At 43.5% G+C, this 21,365-nt stretch overlaps 1 protein-coding gene and 1 non-coding gene across 8 annotated transcripts in view; one reads left to right on the forward strand and one right to left on the reverse strand.

Moving 5' to 3' along the window:
* Positions 1-21,365, forward strand: part of RNLS (renalase, FAD dependent amine oxidase) — a 293,352-nt gene that overhangs the window by 178,859 nt on the left and 93,128 nt on the right. The window lies entirely within an intron of this gene.
* TRNAG-UCC lies at positions 3,668-3,752 on the reverse strand. Its single transcript has one exon. It is a non-coding gene; the product is annotated as a tRNA-Gly (tRNA).

Raw genomic sequence — 21,365 nt, forward strand, 5'->3', positions numbered from 1 at the left:
GACCGTAGTGTGTTTTCCTGACCGAAATAAGGCCTCAGTGACTCCAGTGATGCTAGGCAGAGCGTCGCAAAGTGAACAGGGGCCAGGTCCTAGTAGGGATCGCAAGTTTTATTCTTGGGGCACGTTTTAAGCAGGGCGTGGACAGGATGCACGGGACGGATTTGAAGGGAAGGGGGCAGGAGGTGGAGAGGACAGGACGGGGAGCGAGAAATTGGAGACATCCACGAGGAAGCTGTTGCCGGGGAGGAAAAATGCCGGTGACTGTGGAGATGGACAGGAATCACCTGATTCAAGGCATGATTTGGAAACGGAATCTTTGTGACTTGCCAAGAAATTAGGAAGGGGGAAGGGCGAGAGAGACCAGGGTGACTTTCAGGGTTCCAGCTAGAGCAGCCGGGCGAAGAGCAATGAGATCGGAAGGCTGAGGAAGGAGAGGCTTTTCAAGGAGAGGTGGGGGACAATGATTAGGTGCCAGGCTCCACATGACGCGTGTGACAAGACTTTGAGACACCCCGGTGAAATGCAGTCCGAGCCGCCCCGCGAGCTTGCAGGACTCGGGGCCCATTTGCACCCCCATCTCCCCTTCCAGATACCCACAGAGATGTTCCCCACGCCTGTGTTTTCAAGGTCTGTGACCGCAAAGGGCAGAGAGCCCTTCACCCGCATTTGCATTTCCTGCTAACCTACAGACCGATGGGGCTTCTGGTTCTCTTTTCTGCAATCAGAGCAAGTTGCTCGCCCTGGATGCTGCCCGCAACTCCAGATCGCGACCTCCTCAACACCCCCTGTAACATCAAGAGTGTTGGATTTGTGGCCGGAAACCCTCGGCTGTTTTTCTTGGGAGCTGAGTGACCTGGAGCCCGCGACTGAACTTCTGGGAGCCCTGCAGGTCTTAAGAAAGACAGTATCAGTGATTACACGTAAAAGCACTCTGTAAACCCTAAGCAGTTACATCAGTAGGTGCCGTTACTCTTTTTGTCTTTTTCATCACAGTCATCACCTCCGTTAGGAATCATCTGCCATTGATTTTGCCCCGTTCCCTTCCCTTTTTTTCTTGCCTGCTTCTTCGGTCTCCTGTCCCTTCTGCCACATAAATTTGCTTTCCTGAAAAAGGCTGGGTATTTGGAGACATCATCGCCAGCCAATCAGAGCGCACCATTCCTCCCGGCTGCTAAGCCAATCAGATGTAACCTCCAGGTCTCTTGTCTGTGTTGCTAAGGCTTCAGGTCTACTTCCAAAAGCTGAGTTGCTTGCTCTCTGCTGGTTCTCATCCTCACCACCCCCCTCCACCCTCCCAACCCGCCTCCCCCCCCCCCCCCATCGCCCAGCCTCTCTTCCCACTTTCCCTCCCTCTCCATCCCTCCCCCTTCAGGGTTTGGAGCAATTCCAAATACTTAAGCCTTCCGGAAGTTTGGGTTACGGATAAGCAAGGTCTGACTGTGTATATTTTCCCTTGAGAAATAGAGAACAACTATTCCATGTTCAATATTGGAGCAAGTGTTTTAACAGCTTGGCCGCATAACATTTAGATTTGTTTATGGGAGGGATTTTTTTTTTCCTTTTTTTTTTTTTTTTTTTTGGTGTACAAATCGACTCTAATTCAGATAGACCAGAGAATAAACTGGCATTAAATTTGGGAGTGAAACGTCATATCACTTAAACCTCATTGGGCTTCACATTTCATTCAGAGTATTTTAAAGCTCTCCCAGTTCTTAACTGATGACAGACATGATAAATATATTGTGGCTGTTAGGCTCCTGTTTCTTGAACCTTCCGTGCTGGGATTATCGGTGAAAAACCACCCTGGATAGCAGTGATTTGGGAACTAATACCTAATCTCTAAGTGGGTGTCCTGTCACTCACTTCCGGCTTCTTCTTTGGCAGCTAATTAACATGGGAGTAATAGCTAGAAACCTCCACCCCCACCCCCACCCCCACCCCCCAGGACCCTCTGGTCCATCTTTAAAGGCTGTGTAGCCGGGGACATTCAGAAGATTCCCTTAACACAGAACAGCCTCTGCCTTCCAAAACCCTAAAGACATTTGATAAGGAAAAATAACTAACGAGTGATGTCTTTCTCATAACCTTTGCTACCTACTTAAAAACTAACAGTACAAGAATTTGCAGCTTAAAATGACCAGAGAAGTGGCAGAAAGCCAGAATTCTGTCTGAGACAGCTTAGAAAAAGCTTAATCATTAACCAAAGGGTCACTGCCTTCAGGCTCTGACCTTTAGAACTAACCAGTTTTAGCCTTTGGGTTAGTTTCCTTCAAATCAAGTTACGTATGGAGGGGAAAAAAAAAATAAAACCTCTCTGGTGGCATGGTACCACCCATCCAAGAAGGGGTTCTCAGCAGCCCACGTATTTGGTGAGGAGCTTTCTGATGCCTGGGAGTTGGTCCAAAACACAATATTCACAACTGTTAAATCTTTTTTTTTTTTTTTTTTTTTTTTTTGGTTAGAGTTTAGGGAAGGCCCTGAGCACGACTGCATATCCTGCAGGTGAAATGTACAAAATCCGGTTAACATGGTAACGGCTCTAAAAATACCTAGGCTACAGTTTAACCACAGAGTTTCCTCCTTAACGTAAAAGAGCCACCGTCACGAGCCGTTCGAAAGTGCAGCAAAAGCAATCCCTAGGACTTTGTGCAAAGCAGGCTGTTCAATCAGGCCTGGCAATGACAACCTGCAGCCACTCGGCCTCAACGTAGTAATTAAAGTTTTGCGGGGCAGAGCAGCAAAGCACGCAGCCGCCAAGAAGAATGTTACCTTGATAAGCCTTTTTTTTTTTCCCTTCCTCCAAAGCTGTTTTCTCTCCTGCACCCCCACCCGCAGGTGGACCAAGCAGGGCGTGGCAGGGGTGCAGAGACGAAGAGTCACCACACTGTAACCGCAGGGCCCCACCCGAGGAAAGCCTGGGGCAGAGGGACCCGAGGGGCCACTGGGCTTGCTGCCACCGTGTGCCTGGCAGTCCCCCGCTCCGGGCTCCCTCCGAGGCGGTGCTGGAGGGTGATTGCTCGCCTGGGGGTTCCAGTCCAGGCCCTTTGCTTGGCAGGGACCTGGAGGGTGGGGGTCAGCCTTTGCCCCGAAGCCTTTGCAATTAGAGACTGGGAAACACATTAGGAGCTTTTGCATTCCGAGCTTTGCGGGCCCAGGGTAAGAGATTCCTTACTAGATTTTGTCACGTCTAGGGTGCCAGGTTGAGTAAATCACAATACCTGACACTGGGTTGCATCCGAATTTTAGATAAACACTTAATAGCTTATTTAGTGTTAGTGTGCCCTGTGCAATATTTGTGATATACTTATACTAAAATGAAAATGCGCTGTTTTTCTGAAACTCGGATTTGCTTGGACGCGCCTTATCCTACCTGGCAACTCCAGTAAATTGCTTTCCTTGTTTGTACTTCTTAGAGTCTCCCTGTCCTCCAACGCCCAATCAGTACGCCGAGGTTTGTTTGCTTGGGTTGTTTTTTTTTTTTACCTTGGTTTGTTTTATTGTTGTTTGATTTAGCTGTACTATTTTTTAAAATTTTTTTAATGTTTGTTTATTTTTGACAGAGAGAGAGAGAGAGAGAGAGAGAGACAGAGCATGAGCGGGGGAGGGGCAGAGAGAGAGGGAGACCCAGAATCCGAAGCAGGCTCCAGGCTCCGAGCTGTCAGCACAGAGCCCGACGCGGGGCTCGAACTCACGGACCGCGAGATCACGACCTGAGCGGAAGTCAGACGCTCAACCGACTGAGCCACCCAGGCGCCCCCCCCCCCCTTTTTTTTTTTTTAATTTTTGGGTCAATGTAGAAGGGCTATAGTCCAGGGAAAATGAACTAGCGTTTACTGAGTTCATTCTTAAAACAACCTTACATTGGGTATTTTGGGTGCATTTTGTTTCAATCCTTACATTTCTGTATGGTAGACCGTTTTTAATCCACATTGTACGAAGGAGGATCCTGAAGATCAGAGAGGTTAAGTGACTTGACTAAGGTCATACAGCTAACCTGTAGCAAAGCTGGTCATGACTGCTCTCCCCTGAAGCTATTCCGATTTCCATATATCAATTAATTTGATGCTCAAATCGACCCCATGATATAGGTGGTTCTGTCATTATAATTCCCGTTTTACAGATGAGGAAACAGGTTCAGAGAGGTTAAGTATGTTTCCCAAGGTCACACAGCCTAGGCTTTGCAGCCAGGAAGACCAGATTTAAATCATGCTTCATTCACTTAGCAGTATACCACCCTAGGAAGGGTCTGAACTTTAATTTCTCCGCACTATGAATTGGAAAGCGTTACGCCCTCTCACAAAGAAAAAGCTTTGCACATAGTAGGCGCTCAAAAGACATGATTTTGAGAATTGTCTTTACTCCATACCTGTGACAGTAAGAGACAGAAGAGAACAGTTTAGGTCAAGGACTGGCAACGTTTTTCTGCAAAGAACCAGAGAGTAAGTATGTTAGGCTTTGCAGACCAAGAGGCAGAATCAAGGATACTATGTAGGCAGTTACATAATGAGAGAGAACAATTTCTACAGATTTCGATCAACAAAATTGAGAATGTAATAACAATACTAATAACGGAGTACAATTCTCTGTATCATAGGTCTCATAAGTGAACGGAATTCTTTTATTGTGAAGGGGGGTAACATTTAACTGAGGTTCAAAGTTAGTGTTTCCTGCCATCAGAAGTGATTGCACACGACCATCTGTTAGTGCTGATTCATAATGAGATTTTACATATTTCATCTTTGAAAAGGTCTTTTCATACTGATAGATATTGCCAAGCACCGGTGTCTGTCCATGAGCCTGCGACTAATGGAGCACGTTCATTGCTTGGAAGGCGCTGAAAGAATTCTATTCAGTTCTTGGTATTTGCTTTTTAGCGTGTCATGAAATTAATTACTTAGAATCGAAGGGTAGGCAGACTCTCTCCTCACTGCCGTTAAATGGATTTTGAAATATGGAAATTTCCTTTGCACTTAAGTAAGGCCCATAGAAATGCCACTGAAACTGTAGTTTGAGCTTAGAAAATATAGCTGGTAAATATAGCTGGCACATGGGACGCCTGGGTGGCTCCATCGGTTAAGCGTCCGACTTCGGCTCAGGTCATGATCTCGCGGTTTGTGAGTTCAAGCCCCGCGTCGGGCTCCGTGCTGACAGCTCAGAGCCTGGAGCCTGCTTCGGATTCTGGGTCTCCCTCTCTCTGCCCCTTCCCCGCTCATGATCTCTCTCTCTCTCTCCCTCTGTCTCTCTCAAAAATAAACAATTAAAAACTTTAATAAAATTTTTTAAAAAAGAAAACAGAGCTGGTGCATAGTGGAGGCCTTCTTGTTTTCACTTGTGACAGCACAGAAAATGGATAAAGCAGCTCGACATTATGGGCGATGCCAACATTCGTTGTCGTCGAAATACCTTTACCACAGTCTAAGTTTCACTTCAAAGTGCTGCTTGACCTTGTAATTTTAGGTCGCATTCATTAAGAAACTACCAGTTCTGCAACAAAAGCTCATTTCCAAAACCTTATTGTGGTCGATGGTGGCCCGGGTCATTCACAAAAATTTCAACCTCGGCCATCAAAAAAAATCACAGTCACCTTTTAGCCATTGATCTGCTATGTGGTAGAGAAATAGGATATTCCAACTCTGCTGTGACCGATACAGAACTGATGATGCTTGAGGTCCACAGAAATGAAGGCCCCCATTACCAGTGGGTCACGATAGATTTTAGCATTTTCCACAAAGCACCTGCTGGGGAATAATAACACAATGAGGATCCATAGGTTTAAAATGCCTTATAAGTTTAGCTGAGCCTTTTTTCTGCTTCAGCACAAATACTCTCACCACCACCATTTGGAACACATCTTAGAAGATTCCCCTTCAGATGGAACTGAATTAGTGTTCTCTCCGTTTCTTTGAAAACCTTCCCGCCTGTTGTTTTCCAATGCAAAATGCTCATAGAAGCCAATTCGTCAGTCACTTCCAAGGCAGGACTGAGTCCTCAGATAGTAATAACTGTGCAATATCAGTAACAATGGTCACCTCGTCGGGAGCAACGGAAAACCACCTGAAATCATTTGCCTTGGTTCTTAGTTGACAAACGGTGTGGCTTCTGACACTGCAAATTCTTCAAGCCAACGAAGCCAATGGTCTTAAAATTAAACAGGTTTATTTCTCCTGGACAATTTCTTTGCGGCAACCAAGCACAATTTAGTTTACTCACCATCGACTAACGGCTTTCCTTACTCAGGAAACAAACGAGCCACTTAGAAACTTATTTTGTTGAGCCTCATTTTTCAACTCTTTTTGTGAAACAAACAAACAAACAAACAAACAAACTGTGCTGTGGGGTCGCCTGGGTGTCTCCGTCGGTTAAGCATCTGACTTTTGATTTCTGTTCAAGCCATGATCTCGTGGTTCATGCCCACTGGGCTCTGCACTGATAGAGTAGAACCTGCTTGGGTTTCTCTCTTCCTCTCTCTGCCCCTTGCCCGCACTCTCTCTCTCTGTCTCTGTCTCTCCAAATAAATAAATAAACAAACAAAATTCTGCTATGATGAGATAGTCCACTTTTTAAAAAAAATTTTTTTTTTTTTTTTTAATGACCATTGCTTTCCTGGGAGTGGTGATGAGCATTTAGCCCCACTAATTCCAACGAATATGGTATTTGTATCTGGTCTGGTGTCATTCCAGAATAAATGCAATGCTTTGCCAACTAATTTGATAACAGAGTCATCCACACCCCACTGTACATGCCGTTGGAAGTCTGCTTTCCTCTTCTTGTTTTGACCTGACGAGTTTGCAGTGGCGCTTAAAAACTAATATTAAGAGAAGTCACAGTACCGTGTGGTACTTCAATCACGGTCGGGTTGTAACTGCATCGGTGTGGTTTGTGGTGCACGTACTTTGTCACAGTGCAGGGCACTCAGAGAACGTACCTCAACCGCTCTCCTGGCCTCTGTGGTAGGAGGGCAGCCCAGAGACAGTAAGAGCACAAAGTGAGTGTCATTGGTTCCAGCAAACCCTTATGTGTGGATACTATACTTGAACGTTACGTCATTTTCATGCGTCACAAAATATCATTCTCATTTTGATGTTTTTGAATCATTTACAAATTTAAAAACCATCAGGGCACCTGGGTGGCTCAGTCGGTTAAGCGTCAGGTCATGCTGTCATGGTTCGTGGGTTCAAGCCCCACGTCGGGCTCTGTGCTGACAGCTCGGAGCCTGGAGCCTGCTTCGGATTCTGTGTCTCCCTCTCTCTCTGTCCCTCCCCCACTCATGCTCTGTCTCTGTCTCTCTCTCAAAAATAAATAAACATTAAAAAAAAAAAAACGTTTTTAATGTAAAAACCATTGTCAGCTGGAGGGCCATACGACCGTGGCAGGAGTCAGATATGGGCCATGGGATAACCAAAACTTGTTCTAGTAAACTAAATATTAAAGTTGATCTAAAAACTTTGATCAGAATTTTTCTGCAATAGGTAATACAGGATCTACGTTTTAAAACAGGCTCTGTCAGGGGCGCCTGGGTGGCGCAGTCGGTTAAGCGTCCGACTTCGGCCAGGTCACGATCTTGCGGTCTGTGAGTTCGAGCCCCGCGTCAGGCTCTGGGCTGATGGCTCGGAGCCTGGAGCCTGTTTCCGATTCTGTGTCTCCCTCTCTCTCTGCCCCTCGCCCGTTCATGCTCTGGCTCTCTCTGTCCCAAAAATAAATAAACGTTGAAAAAAAAAAATTTAAAAAAATAAAACAGGCTCTGTCAGGCACATGTTAATCTTTGTTTTATAACAGAAAGATACTATAGAGTAAATACAAAGAGCAAGAGCTTTGGGGCGGCTGGGGGGGGCTCAGTCGGTTGAGCCTCCGACTTCAGCTGAGGTCATGATCTTGCGGTTCATGAGTTCGAGCCCCTCATCGGGCTCTGGGCTGAGAGCTCAGAGCCTGGAGCCTGTTTCAGATTCTAGGTCTCCCTCTCTCTTTCTGCCCCTCCCCCACTTGTGCTTCCTCTCTCTCTCTCTCTCTCTCTGCCTCTCTTTCTCTCAAAAATAAATAAACATTAAAAAAAATTAGCGTTAAGAAAAACAAGAAAGAAGAAGAGCTTTGAAATTGTTCATTTGGGGCCGAGTCCTGCTCTGCCATTGGCTACTTGGTCAGACTACTTAATATATTTAAATTTGTTTCTTCATCCGTAGAAATGGGGTGGATAATTAGAATCCTTACTGAGGTCGTAAATAAGACCTGTATCATCACTACTACTTAACATATGTAGAGACCTACCTGTTCAATCTGGCAGCCTGGGGAAATCAGAATCAGCACTTTAACGAGATCCTTAGGTAATTTGCAGGCACATTAAAGTCTGAGATGCCCTGGTATGGGGAGGTGCTAGCTAATGCAATCATACAAAGAAAAGAAACTGAAGGGTACACATTTTGGAAAGGAAGAGGTAATTCTGTCATTATTTGTGGACGACGCGAGGGCCACATAGTTCAAAGGGAAATTCAAGGGGAGTCACCTAATGAAGAAATCCACAGAAAAAGAAAGCCAGATATAAGAAATATAAAATATTTCTTGGTACATATAGATATGAATATGCGAATGCACAATTAGTAGCTTTATTATACTGCATCAATGGCCAACTTGAAAATATAATATCAAAAAAAAAAAACAAAAACAAAAACAACCAAAATCTCTATCTACAAGAGTAACAGAAACCGTAAACTGACTAGGAATAAACCTAACAAGAATTGTTGGTGAGTGGGTGAAGAAATTGCAAACTTACTGAAGGACCTAAAAGATGACCCGGATATATAGGGAAATATACCATACTCGTGTATAAGAAGACTCAATATAATATAACTGCCAATTGGTCCCACATTAATCTATAAAGTCAAAGCTATTTTCTCAAGCTTTGAAGAATTGAAGAATTCAATTGCAGAATTGAATTGGTTGAAGAATTTAGTTGAAGAATTTAGTTGGTAAAAGAGGCATCTTTTATCAGTGGAGAGTGGATTATTTAAGTAAGTGGTATAGAAACAGTCGACTGTGTAGGGCCTTCTGGCTGCTTCAGTCAGTAGACCATGTGACTCTTGACCTTGGGGTCATGAGTTCAAGGTAGAGTTTACTTAATAAAAAAAAATTAATAACAAAAAAACCTATCTGTTTTAAAAGATTTCCATTTCCCCTACCTCCATACCATATAAAACAATAAATTAAAGATGGATTATAAGGTTGATCATAGAGATATGAAAGTCCTAGAAGAAAATGGAAGTTTCTTTTGTAAATAACCTTCAACTGGGAAAGCTTTTCTTTCAAAAAGGCACAAAATACCAAAATTTAAAAAGGAAAAGAATTGAAAAATTTGACTAGGTAAAGTTGAAAGTGTTCTATCACCTAACAAGCCACCGGTTGAATACATTGACAATATATGTCACAAGTATAGGATTACATTGCGGAACACATGAGCGAAACAAAAACAATGCAGGATCCAAATGGGCAAAGTTTATGAACAGGCAACAAGCAGAAGGAAAGCGAATGGTTAGTAAACATCTGAAAAGATGATCGACTTGACTTCCCTTGTTGTTGCTGTTTTCTATTACAGTATGACAGATCCCCCCCAAATTTAGTGACAAAACAATCATCATATTACATCAAGAATTCTGCAAGTTAAAAATTTGGACACGTTACAGTGGGGACAGCTTATCTCTGCTCCACAATGTCTGGGGTCTCAGCTGGAAAGATTCAAGAGCTGGGGGCGGGGGGATGATATCTTCTGGAGGCATCTTCGCTGATATGTCTGTGGGTTGACGCTGGTGTAGGCTAGAGCTGTTGACCGGAAACTTATGTATCCTTTCAAGTGGCCTGGGATTCTTCATAACATAGTGGCCGGGTTCCAAGACTGAGTGTCCCAGGAGAACCAAGCATAAATCGGATCATTTTTTTATGACTTCACTCAAAAGTAACATAGTGTCAGTTCTGCCTTAGGCACACACTCAGATTCCAGACAAGGGGATAGAGAGAGACCCTACCTTTTGGTACAAAGGATGTAGGATGAGGAGTTTTGTTGCAACCGAATGGAAAAAATCTATCTGCCACACTGGTTATCAAGGAAACTCAAATCAAATAACTCACGACCATTTATCACACATCAGATCGATAATTCTTCCAGTTTCGTTCATTCTTTGGAAGAAAGAGCAGGAGGGGGGATCAAAAGGAAGATGAGAAAAATAAAAGCAGTGGGCTAAATGTTATCACTGTGTTTTCCTCCAGTTTAAAACAGAACAAAACAAAACCTTGGTCTGGGAAGAATTTCTTTTTGTTCCAAACATTATTAAAAACTGGCCATTTTATTAGGATATGAAAAAGGCATTTATTTTGAAAAAGTTATCCTGCTGAAATAGCAATACATTTTCGCATTTAAATGAGCAAAAACAAAGAAAGTCCCTTTCCTTAATTGAACTCACTCTTGGACATTAAAGCACTCTACTGAACATAAATTTGCATTTTTTTCCCCAGTAATAGTTAATATATAGTTGTCTTCTACTGCAAGTTGAATGAATAAGTTTAGAAGTGAATAAAAAATGGTTTCTACGCGTGTGTTTGTGAGTATGAGAGAGAGACATGGAAAAGACACCTTATGTTGGATTTGAGCTTTTTAAAGAGTATTTGTGAATTATTTTCAAGAAAATAGAAAGCTCAGGTGTAGCTAATCTTGTCTGATTTTAATGAGCCATACAAAGATTATTTTGTTCCAAGAGAATTTGCCTGTATAAAAGAATTCATTAAAGTTTAATAAATGATTTTTAATTAATGGGTTGATATCTCTGGTGAAGTGTAAGGCGTTACATTGTTTTTTATGTGCGAAGTACATCAGCCTGGCGGGTGGTATTTTTACCAAGACCATTAGAACAGAGAAAAATTGTTCGGAAAAGAAAATAAGTTTTCCGTTCTTTCCCAAAGCCATCTGGGTTCTTTTCAGATTATAAATGTAAATGTATGATTTTATGTTTATTTACTGTACCTGTGATGTTTATAAATGTTACTTGTATGGTTAAGTAGCCGCACGGTATGCAGCAGAAGAATTTGCTTGCATTTCGCACGACTGACTTGCCGTACAATTGTTAGGCAAATTCATGATCCCACCCGGATTGTGGTATCCGCCACCATGGAAATAAGGCAGGAGATTCAGGGACTAGCAAAGAACAGAAAAGACTACATGCTTTTTCCAGCCATGCTGGAATAATAGATGGAACTGTCTTCCCCACAACATCATCTTTTCGACACTTGCGAGAGAATAACGGATTATTCTTTTGCAATTGCTAATAAAATACAAGCACCAGGTTAGCAAATTAAAAAGTTAAATTTCTCAGAATGACATTGACTCATCTATATCGCAGATAAGAAATCAATATTTTATTTGCTGCATCGTTCAGTTCCCTTTCTCAATATGCATTATTTGAAATAGAGGTGAATTAATTTTTTTACGGACTGCCTATTCGGATGTTCTCGTTTTGCACCGTGTCCCCGAATCTTTGTGCAGGAGGACAGCTAGCAGGGTGACATCGGTACCGAGTGAGAAACGATAGCGTAAATCAAGTTCCCGCTTCAGGCAGCTCTTGGGTTATAAACTCCCTTTTGGTCATCTGTTGTTTCAGATTAGCAATGTGTGTTCCCCTAGAACCAAAGTTCTCATCTGCTATCTCAGTCTAGCCCACAAAAACTGATTTATCATTAACAAAATAGACTTACTTCCATTTGCTCAAATAAGATGGAGAACGATTCAATTGTTCTATTGATAGCGGACACTGGGTATTGAGGAAATGCCAGATGAGGACGTGGACGGAGTGTTTCATGAGATTCGGAAGGGGACGGACATCAGGGGACTCTTACAAGCATGGTCCTTTATTACTTCTGATTTCAGTAGCAAGCATGTGGCTTTCCTGATCCCTGCATCACTTACTATTAATGCCACCTTTGGGGCACCAGGGTGGCTCAGTCAGCTAAGCGTCTGACTCTTGATCTTGGCTCAGGTCATGATCTCATGACGTCTCATGAGATCGAGCCTCGCGTCGGGCTCTGTGCTGACAGCATGGAGCCTGTTTGGGATTCCTTCTCCTACTCTCTCTCTCTGCCCTTCCTTCTCTCTCTCTTTCTCTCTCTCTCTCTCTCAAAAATAAACAAATAAACTTAAAAAAACATAAAGCCACTTTCAATTTATGTTGGGCAAGGACTTCTTCTGTCCTGTTTGACGTCTTGTTCCTAAGTAGGATGAAAGAGATAGGGAACGGAAGGCAATGGGTTCGCTGAGACGAGATCTTCCTGACGGCAGGACACCTTGGGTGAGAAGGAGGACACGCGGGGAGGGGGACTGGAGTATAAGGCGGAGGAGAGCAGGGGCCGAGAGCCGGCCACCAGCTGGACGTCAGAGCAGGACAGCCTGTGTGCTGCCTAAGCTGGAAATGAGGGCGGGGGCGGGTAGAAGCTTGGAAGGAGGATCTCCACTTGAATTCTTCTTGTACACGCGGGGCATCCATAACCTACCGTGAAACCAGATAATGTCTGAAAAGATCTCAGCAGGTAACCCCATAATTTTACCCAGGATTTCCTTGTGATCGGTGAGTGTCCCTACGTTTCCTTGTGTCCCACAAGTTTCCTTGTGATCGTTGGAGTGTCCCTAAGCAGACACAGGTGTGGGGAAAGGTTCGCTCTTCGGAATCTGCTCTTTAAGTAACACAGACACGAGACCCCGTTTGTCATCCCATCACGGAGATCACACCCGAGCAGATGTACACATTTACCTGCAAGCAGGAGTAAACAGGTGTGTGGGGTGGGTGTGTCAGGGCAGGAAAGCGAAGGAGGGATTTATGTTTCTGACTCTACACCACATGATAGAACCATGGGTCATAAGAAGGGAGAAAACTGCTTACTGGGTTTCAGGTTACAGAGGTGCGGTGATTGATTGCATTAGAGTTAAGTTATACACCAACTCTGATTAACAATGGATACCTGGTTACAAAAATCTTTTTAATAGGGTGAACGTTTTGATGAAATGGTATTCAGCTAAAGTTAAGCTATAGATCAGGAGCAAATATCTTGAAGCTATAAAAACGTCTTTGTGGGGCGCCTGGGTGGCGCAGTCGGTTAAGCGTCCGACTTCAGCCAGGTCACGATCTCGCGGTCCGTGAGTTCGAGCCCCGCGTCGGGCTCTGGGCTGATGGCTCAGAGCCTGGAGCCTGTTTCCGATTCTGTGTCTCCCTCTGTCTCTGCCCCTCCCCCGTTCATGCTCTGTCTCTCTCTGTCCCAAAAATAAATAAACGTTGAAAAAAAAATTTTTTTAAAAACGTCTTTGTGGAGATGAGCCAGGAAAAATTCTTTGTATTTTTCCTTCCTGGCTCCCACTTGTGAATCTCCTGTTGGCAACTATACCTTCCCATAGCAGTTAAGTCTGTCTTGTTCATCCCTTTCCTTGCGATGTCAAGCACAGCAGTGATAATTGTCATTGTTAATTTTTATTTGTCCCTGCTCTGTGCTGAGTATTTTGCATACATAATTTTTCTAATATGTGGAGTACAAAATTTCTAAAACTTTTCATCCTATTTATTTTTTTAAGTTTTTTTTTAAGTTTATTTATGTCTGAGAGAGAGAAAGACAGAGCGTGAGTGGGGGAGGGGCGGAGAGAGAGGGAGACACAGAATCCCAAGCAGGCCCCAGGCTCTGAGCCCGACACAAAGCCCGACTCGGGGCTCGAACTCATGAACTGTGAGATCGTGACCGGACCCGAAGTCAGACCCTTAACTGACTGAGCCACGCAGGCGCCCCTTATCATATTTAGAATGTACATCTCTAAATGGTTTTTGGTAATATTTAGAATATAAAATTTCCAATCTAATCCTCATAACTGCCTTGTAAGGTCAGTCATAACTCACTACTTAACAAACAGATAAGGAAACTGAAGTTCAGTGAGGTGAAATGTATATATCGCATTATATTGATATGCATTTATTTACATACATCAAGATTTGTGCTGAGGCTCAGAAATGCGAGCCTTCGGCTAAGGAAGACCTCTGTCATCAGATCTTTCAGGTCAAACATTTGCCGTGACGTAAAGGTCAGATGAGAAATAGGGAGAAATGACTGAAACCCGGCAGTAAAAACATTCAGCTCAATAGCATGAATAAAATGGAAACAAAACAAAAATAATAGGGGCACCTGGGTGGCTCAGTCGGTGGAGTGTCCGACTCTTGATTTCAGCTCAGGCCATGATCTCAGGGTGGTGGGATCGAGCCCCGCATCGGGCTCCATGCTGACAGCACGGAGTCTGCTTAAGATTCTCTCTCCCTCCCCGCTCTGCCCCCCCCTACTCTGCCCCTCTCCCCTGCCCTCGCTCCGCTGAATTTCCCTCTCTCTCTCTCTCTCATGAAAAAAACAAAGAGAGAGATAACAAAGACAAAAGGACAGTAGTTTACTAAGGTAAAGACTAGTATATGGGTAAGAGGAACTTTAAAAGTATTACAAAGAAAAGGTAAGCTGATAGGAAGATGGAAGATGAAGTTTTTCATCAAACCGAGATTTGTATTCATTATAGGGGTGATTATGCTGATTTTACAGTAAGGAAAATGCTTCCACTAAATGAGGTCGGCTGCCACTTCCACTTTTCTCCCCCCACGTCCAGTTTATTCTCTTTGGCTTTCGCCGAGCATCGTGGGCACTTGCTGTTCTGTAAACAGAAGAGAATTAGCGGATTTGCCAAGTACAAGATAAACATATTTCCCAGTGTCCTGATGCTTACACTACCGGACTCGGACATTTTACCTCCATATCGCAGATTCCAGGCCCCTGCAAGCGTTGCTTTCTGATTTCTAAAAGTATAAAAGTTTTGAATTAGATTATTAATTTGCCAAGTCGTTGCCTCGGTACAAAGTAACTCTGGCCATCAATATAAAAATATATATCTGTGTAAAAATGCGAGGTGGCATGTAACAACGTTTTTATTACTATGAATTTTGGAACGACCGTACATGCTCACGAACGCCACGGCCGTAAAGTAATTAAATGGGTAGGTTGGGACGAGTGGCTGTAAAATAACGATATCCCGTGACATTTTGCATCATTGCGTGCACAGTGCTTTACTTTCGTAGCCTCTCTTGTCTGAAACTCGGTACTTCCCCTACAAAATCAACGATGGCACAGTAGCCTAAAAGTTTACAAACGCATGGAAATAAGGCTAGCATTTCCAACCTTCTTATTGTGGGTTTGGGACTCACTGTGTACGTTGTGCAAAGACGACGGGAAAGCCTACTACGTTTCTGTTTCGAAACCCAAAGGGAAGCCCCCCAAGGATAAAACCCTTAATCACCAGGGGCACGTTATGTCACGTCTCAGTCCACAATCTGTCTGACTGGTGTAGGGCTGGGTGCACAGTGAGCCTACGGAAGACGATGCTGGAGTTAAATAACCCCACATTCTTTCAAAAAACGGGTCCTCCATTTAAAAACTTTTTTTTTTAAATTTTTCTAATCCCGCGGTTAGAACTAGGTGCTAGAGAGACAATCGAGTCGTTTTAATGTCACAGGCCCTCCATCCAGATAAAGAGAAGAGTGGTTAGCGAGTTTGTAAGGCAGCAGAGACTTGGTGTGGTTGCGGGAAAGTCAGGGGCTTTATGGCAAGCCAGCTACAGGCACGTCTGGAGGGCGAAAAAGTCTCTTTCAAAGGCCACCAGCGTGGAGCAGTGGGAAGGCAGTAGAAGCAGAGAGCAGGGAGAAAACTTTGTCTTGTTTCCCTGACACGCGGTTCTTTGTGATTCCGGAGATGGGGACGCAGCAGGGATGGGAATTCTCTTCCTGGATTGAGAAGGGGGGACCAGGGTCTTCACGAATGCTGGTCACAGTACTGACCCTTTGAGCCTTCACTCTACTGCAAAGACATTCTAGCCTGGTGGGGCAGATTTGCCTGTTTACTCCTGGACGCCTAACAACGTGCTCCTATAATTTATTTTTATCCTTATAGAAAGAAAGATGAGGTCAGGATCAATGAAGTATTATTATATTCTAGAAACATTAGGTATGTTGATGTTCTTTTCTTCCCTCTTTGATTCCACTTCACGCACTGATCGTGAGGGTCCCCCAAAGTTTGGGGCACGTTAGGATAAACTTCTCTCACTAGACATGCACCTCATTGTCCTCCTATGCCTATGCTTTTTTAATGCGTTCCGGTGAGTTCCAAACAACAGGTGGGCATAGCAGCTGGTGAAACGCACCCGTGAACGTCGGCATCCAGGTGACCGTTAGCTTTCTGCCTCAACGCAGGAGTGGAAAACCAGATTCATCCTAAGCTTTTGCCAAAACGTTTTTATCAAGCGACCAAAAGACCACACAGAGAAACCTTTTTCTTGTTCACTTCTCATTTTTATACCATTGCAGGATAGGATTAGGCTTGAGAAACTGTAATGGCGGGCAGACCACAGGAAGCATCCCCCGGAGTGTGGGTTTCTGTTCCTCCCCAAAAGATAAGTCTCTAAATATTCAGCATCCTGAATCCAATAGCTAAAGAATTCCCCAATTTATGTTAAATTTTTTTTTAAAAAACTCTTGTCTGAAATGCTCTTAGCATCATCACTACTCGTTACTTTTCAAAGAAGAATGTTGGTTTCTTGACCCTTGGCTCTGACCTGTCAGGTGTATCCAGTATACTTTACCAGCCAAAGAGCTGTCTTTGACTTAGTAATATCCTGATATGCTTGAGATGTTAGGATGTTACCTCGAAAGGCTTGTTAAAAACTTGTTTCTGAAGTATGATACACACATCGACACTTCCAAAGGCTTTTAAAGTCAAGAACGATACTGTTGGGTTTTCGCAATACACTGATCACGTGCCTTTGACTGTGCTAGGCACGTACTATCACCTCATTTAATTTTCTTGCCAATCCTTTAAGGCAGGCACTGTCATTATTCCCATCTCACCAGGCAACAGATGCTTGGAGACGTTAGGCAACTTGACCAAGGTCACATAGATACACGTCAGAACCAGAATTCAAACCCCAGTTTTTCTGACTCCAGAGGTGCCTCTCAGGATGAAAGAAATATATTTCCCCAGGGAAATCCCGCGTTGATGTAACTGCTGAAGTCTGTCACCAATAAACTCTAGATTTATTGCTTGCTAAAACTATTTTTGAAACTGTGCTCCCAGGCTTAATGACTTCTATACCTATAGAGTCCAAGTGAACATTCAATTTGTTCCTGGTGAAGTGAAACAAGACTGATTCTGTGATGCTTTTACACAAAAGGAATGACTCACGAATGGTAAAAAGTTCAAACTCTGTATTGGCCGGCTAGGAGAGCTATTTATGGAAAATGGGTCTTTCGGCACTGTTTCTACAGCCACTGTGAGAAAAGAGGAATCAGCTAATCTGGCTAAAATGCTATTGGCTTCATGTAACCACAGGATCAGATGGGCTAATGTAGGAGTTGAGAAGGCGCATAAAATTTGCCATTCTTGGAATTCAGCATAAAAGATCAAAAAAAAAAAAAAAAAGCCATATGGAAGTGTTGAATTGCCGTATCGTACACCTGGAATTAAAATACAAACTTTTTTTTAAAAAAGCAATAATAGGGGTGCGTGGGTGGCTCAGTGTATTAAGCATCCGACTCGGTTCCAACTCAGGTCATGATCTCGCGGTTTCATGAGTTCAAGCCATGTGTCGGGCTCTGCATTGACACTGCAGATTCTGCTTGGGATTCTCTCTCTCTCTCTGTCTGTCTCTCTCTCTCTCTTTCTGCCCTTCCCCTGCTCGTGCTGTCTCTGTCTCTCTCAAAATAAATAAACTTAAAAAAACTTTTTTAAAGCAATAATAAATAAACAGACCAAGAACAGCTAGTGCCCCCTGATGCAGCACTGAAATAGTTATAATACAAATTGACTTCCTAAGTTCAGCTGTCTCCGAGCTGAAATCCTTATATCTAGTGGCAAACTGGGAAATTAGCAATCACCTGTAATCGACTGTAAGCAACCAGACTTCTGGAAAGAGGTTAAGGCTTTGAGCACCAGCCATCAAAGTGAGCAGATTTACCATTCATGACACTATTGATAATGGATTGATAATGAATGTCAAGTTGGAGCTAGAAGGTGTCTTTTGTCCTATTAACATTGAAATATTGGTTGTTATGCCAAAAAGTCAGAGATGAAGAGAAACTCATCTCCATAGATGAAAGTGATCCTTTGTTTACCTATGAAAACACAGACCTTCAAGAGATCACAAGGTATTCTCACTCAGAATACTTCTGGGCAAAAGGATTTGCTTTTAAGAGGTGGATCTCAGTCAGTTAAGCAGCGACTTTGGCTCAGGTCATGATCTCGTGCTTCGTGGGTTTGAGCCCCGTTTCGGCCTCTGTGCTGACAGCTCGGAGCCTAGAGCCTGCTTCAGATTTTGTGTCTCCCCCTCTCTCTCCCCCTCCCCCTCTCATGCTCTGTTTCTTTGTCTCTCTCAAAAAATAAATAAACATTAAAAATTTTTTAAAAAAGAGGTGGACTCTACCGGCCATGCTTCCAGAGGGCTTTGCTAGAAGAAACCAGAAGAAAACATCCTTAAAGAGTGTTTCAGTCAGGGTCCCAGCAAGCAATAGAGGGTAAAAAGGTTTTAAAGGGAAGGATTTAAGGAGAGGGCATTCAGAAAGGTGCTTAGGTAAGGCCACCTGCAGAGAATATTGTGGCACCTTGGGACGGTGACAGCAGAGAGCCATCGCCAGTCGGAAGCCGAAATGGGGAGGAAAACAAAGTATCTGATGCCCCTTGCGGGTTGGAACCAGGGAAGGAGGGCTGCCTGAAAGGAGGTTTTACCTGTAGAGGAGCTGAAGCATCTCCAGCACCTGGCAGAGCAGGGCGGAGAGGAGGACTCTCCTCCAGCCTCCGTCTCCTTCCGCCCTGCAGTCTACTGCCCATGCCTCGCACTGGCCACAGCCTTCCAGAAACCAGAGCTCGAGGGAATTCGGCCTTCAGAGGCTGCAGTAACCCTGGGCCCAGAGCAGCGCAGAGAAGGGCAGAAGTGGATATGGGGGAGCAGGAGTAACCAGTGCAAACCAAGGTTCGGTCTCTCCGTGTTTCAACAAGCAAGAGAGAGAGAGAGAGAAGAAACAACTGACAGATGGCCTCCGTATGTATTATAATATATTATACGATACTAATAATGTAAACAGCACATCAGAGGAATTTCATAACATGCAATGAATGGAGAATTTCTATAACAGATCACCCATTAATAAAAATCAGCATAATGACATGAAGAATCTAATAGATCAATTAGCAAAATAGGAGCACATTATTTCCAAAAGATAAATTACATAAGTGAAGAGTGTTTAGTCTCATCAGTAGAGAAGAAATCTATGTTAAGACCAACATAAGATCTATTTTTCCCACTGAACTATGAAGAAACATGGGTAACACCGAACACGGGCAAGGATACAGGGAAGTGGGTCTTTCAGTACGTACTATTAACGAAAGTATAAATTGGTGCAGTCTTTCTGAAAATCAATTTAACCGTGATTCCGCTTCCAATATTCTGCCTTAAGGAAATGATTAAGAACACAGATAACGATTGATGCGCAAAGATATACATAACAGCTTAAACTACAACGGACCAAACAAAGGAAGCAAATGTCCCACAGGAATGGAATGGTTAAGCAAATCACACAGACGTCCATTGCATCAGATTTTATGGGGGCATTACAAATCGTGTTTACGATGAGATTTTTTTTGTCATAAGGTAAGCAAAAGTGCAGTACGCAGAATTGTATGTGTGATACCAGCACAGCCGGGTTTAAAGAATAAAGTCAGGAAAATACTGAAGAAAAAAAATGTCACAATGTGCATGATAGTGGCTGTTTCTCTGAATAGTGAGAATTATGGTGATTATTTCCCCTTTTGCCTCTTTATGCATTTGTGCACTTCCCAAATATTCTAAGTTGAGGATGCATCGTGAATATTTACTGGATGCCCACGTTGTACTCGTTTTTGTTGGGAGGAGCTGGACACACAACACTCTTGAGGTCACAGTCCTTGACTCAATGTGCATGTGATCTAGTGTCTTATTTTTAGATTGTAACTTCAAGAATTAGAGAAGAAGAAAGGTGTTGTTTGTCTAAGTAGAGTAGGTGAGAAGGAGTGTCCCATCTCTGCCCCATTTGATCTCTGCCCCTCGGACCACCTTTCCAAGCCCACAGGGATCATGGCTGCCTTACCTTCCAAATATGCCCAAAACCCTAGGCGAGGTAAATCAATACAGTTTTCGGAAAGAGTAAATAAATAAAATGTCTTCAAGGCTTTGGAGTAGGTAAAGAGCTCTTAAGCAGGACACGAATGTGCTAGTAAGAAAAAATGGTGAATTGTATTAAATTAAAATGAAAACTCTGTCCATCACACCACACGATGGAGAGAGTAAAAATGCAGGCCACGGAGAAGAAAGTCGTTACGAGTCGCGTACAAGACTCCTGCCAGAATATGTAAAGAACTCCTACGTAACAATAAGAAGAAGGCAGGCAACCCAAAAGAACAACGAGCAAAAGTTTGAACAGGCAATCACAAAAGGATATCCAAATCAACACGGCAAGGTTTCCAAATAGTAGTCCTCAAGCAACGCAGATTAAAACCACAATGTGATATCACCTCAAGTTCAAAAGGCAGAGAGTAGCAATTGTGGACGAAGACGAGGAGCAACTGAACTTCTGTGCACCAAGGGCGGGGTGCAGATTGGTACAATGGCTTTCGAAAGCACTGAACGGGATCTACGCAAGCTGAGCGTAAGGGGACCCCGTGATCTGGGAGTTCCAGTGCTAGCTATATAGCCGAGAGAAACACATAATGTGTTCTTCGCGTTACATTTGTAATCACCCAAAACTACAAACGATCCGAATGTCTACCAACAGTAGCAGGGATACGTAAAGGGCAGTATATCTGTATCAGCAGAACTCTCCAGCAGTGGGAGCTAACCGCGACTACGTGTAACAGCATTTGTAAATATCACAAGCTTAGTGGTGTTGAGTGAAGGAAGCCAGGACAGCGGGAGTATGCGCCACATCATTCCGTTTATGTGACATTCGAAACCAACTCAACTAATCTATGGGGTTAGAATTCAGAATCACTGATTATCCTTGGCAGGGAGTGCCTGAAAAGTGGGGAGAAGGTAGCTTCTGGAGTTCTGGTAATACTCTGTTTGTTTTTTGATCTGGCTGGCGATTTTGCTGGCACATTTTTATGAACATTCATCAAGGCATACTTTTCGGTATGTATGGTAATCGTCGATTACAAATTATAGGATAGGGGCCCCTGGGAGGCTCAGTCGGTTAAGCATCCAACTCTTGATTTCAGCTCACGTCATGACCTCACAGTTCGTCAGG

The sequence above is a fragment of the Lynx canadensis genome, chromosome D2 (genome assembly GCF_007474595.2).
Source record: "Lynx canadensis isolate LIC74 chromosome D2, mLynCan4.pri.v2, whole genome shotgun sequence".
Classification (NCBI taxonomy): Eukaryota; Metazoa; Chordata; class Mammalia; order Carnivora; family Felidae; genus Lynx; species Lynx canadensis.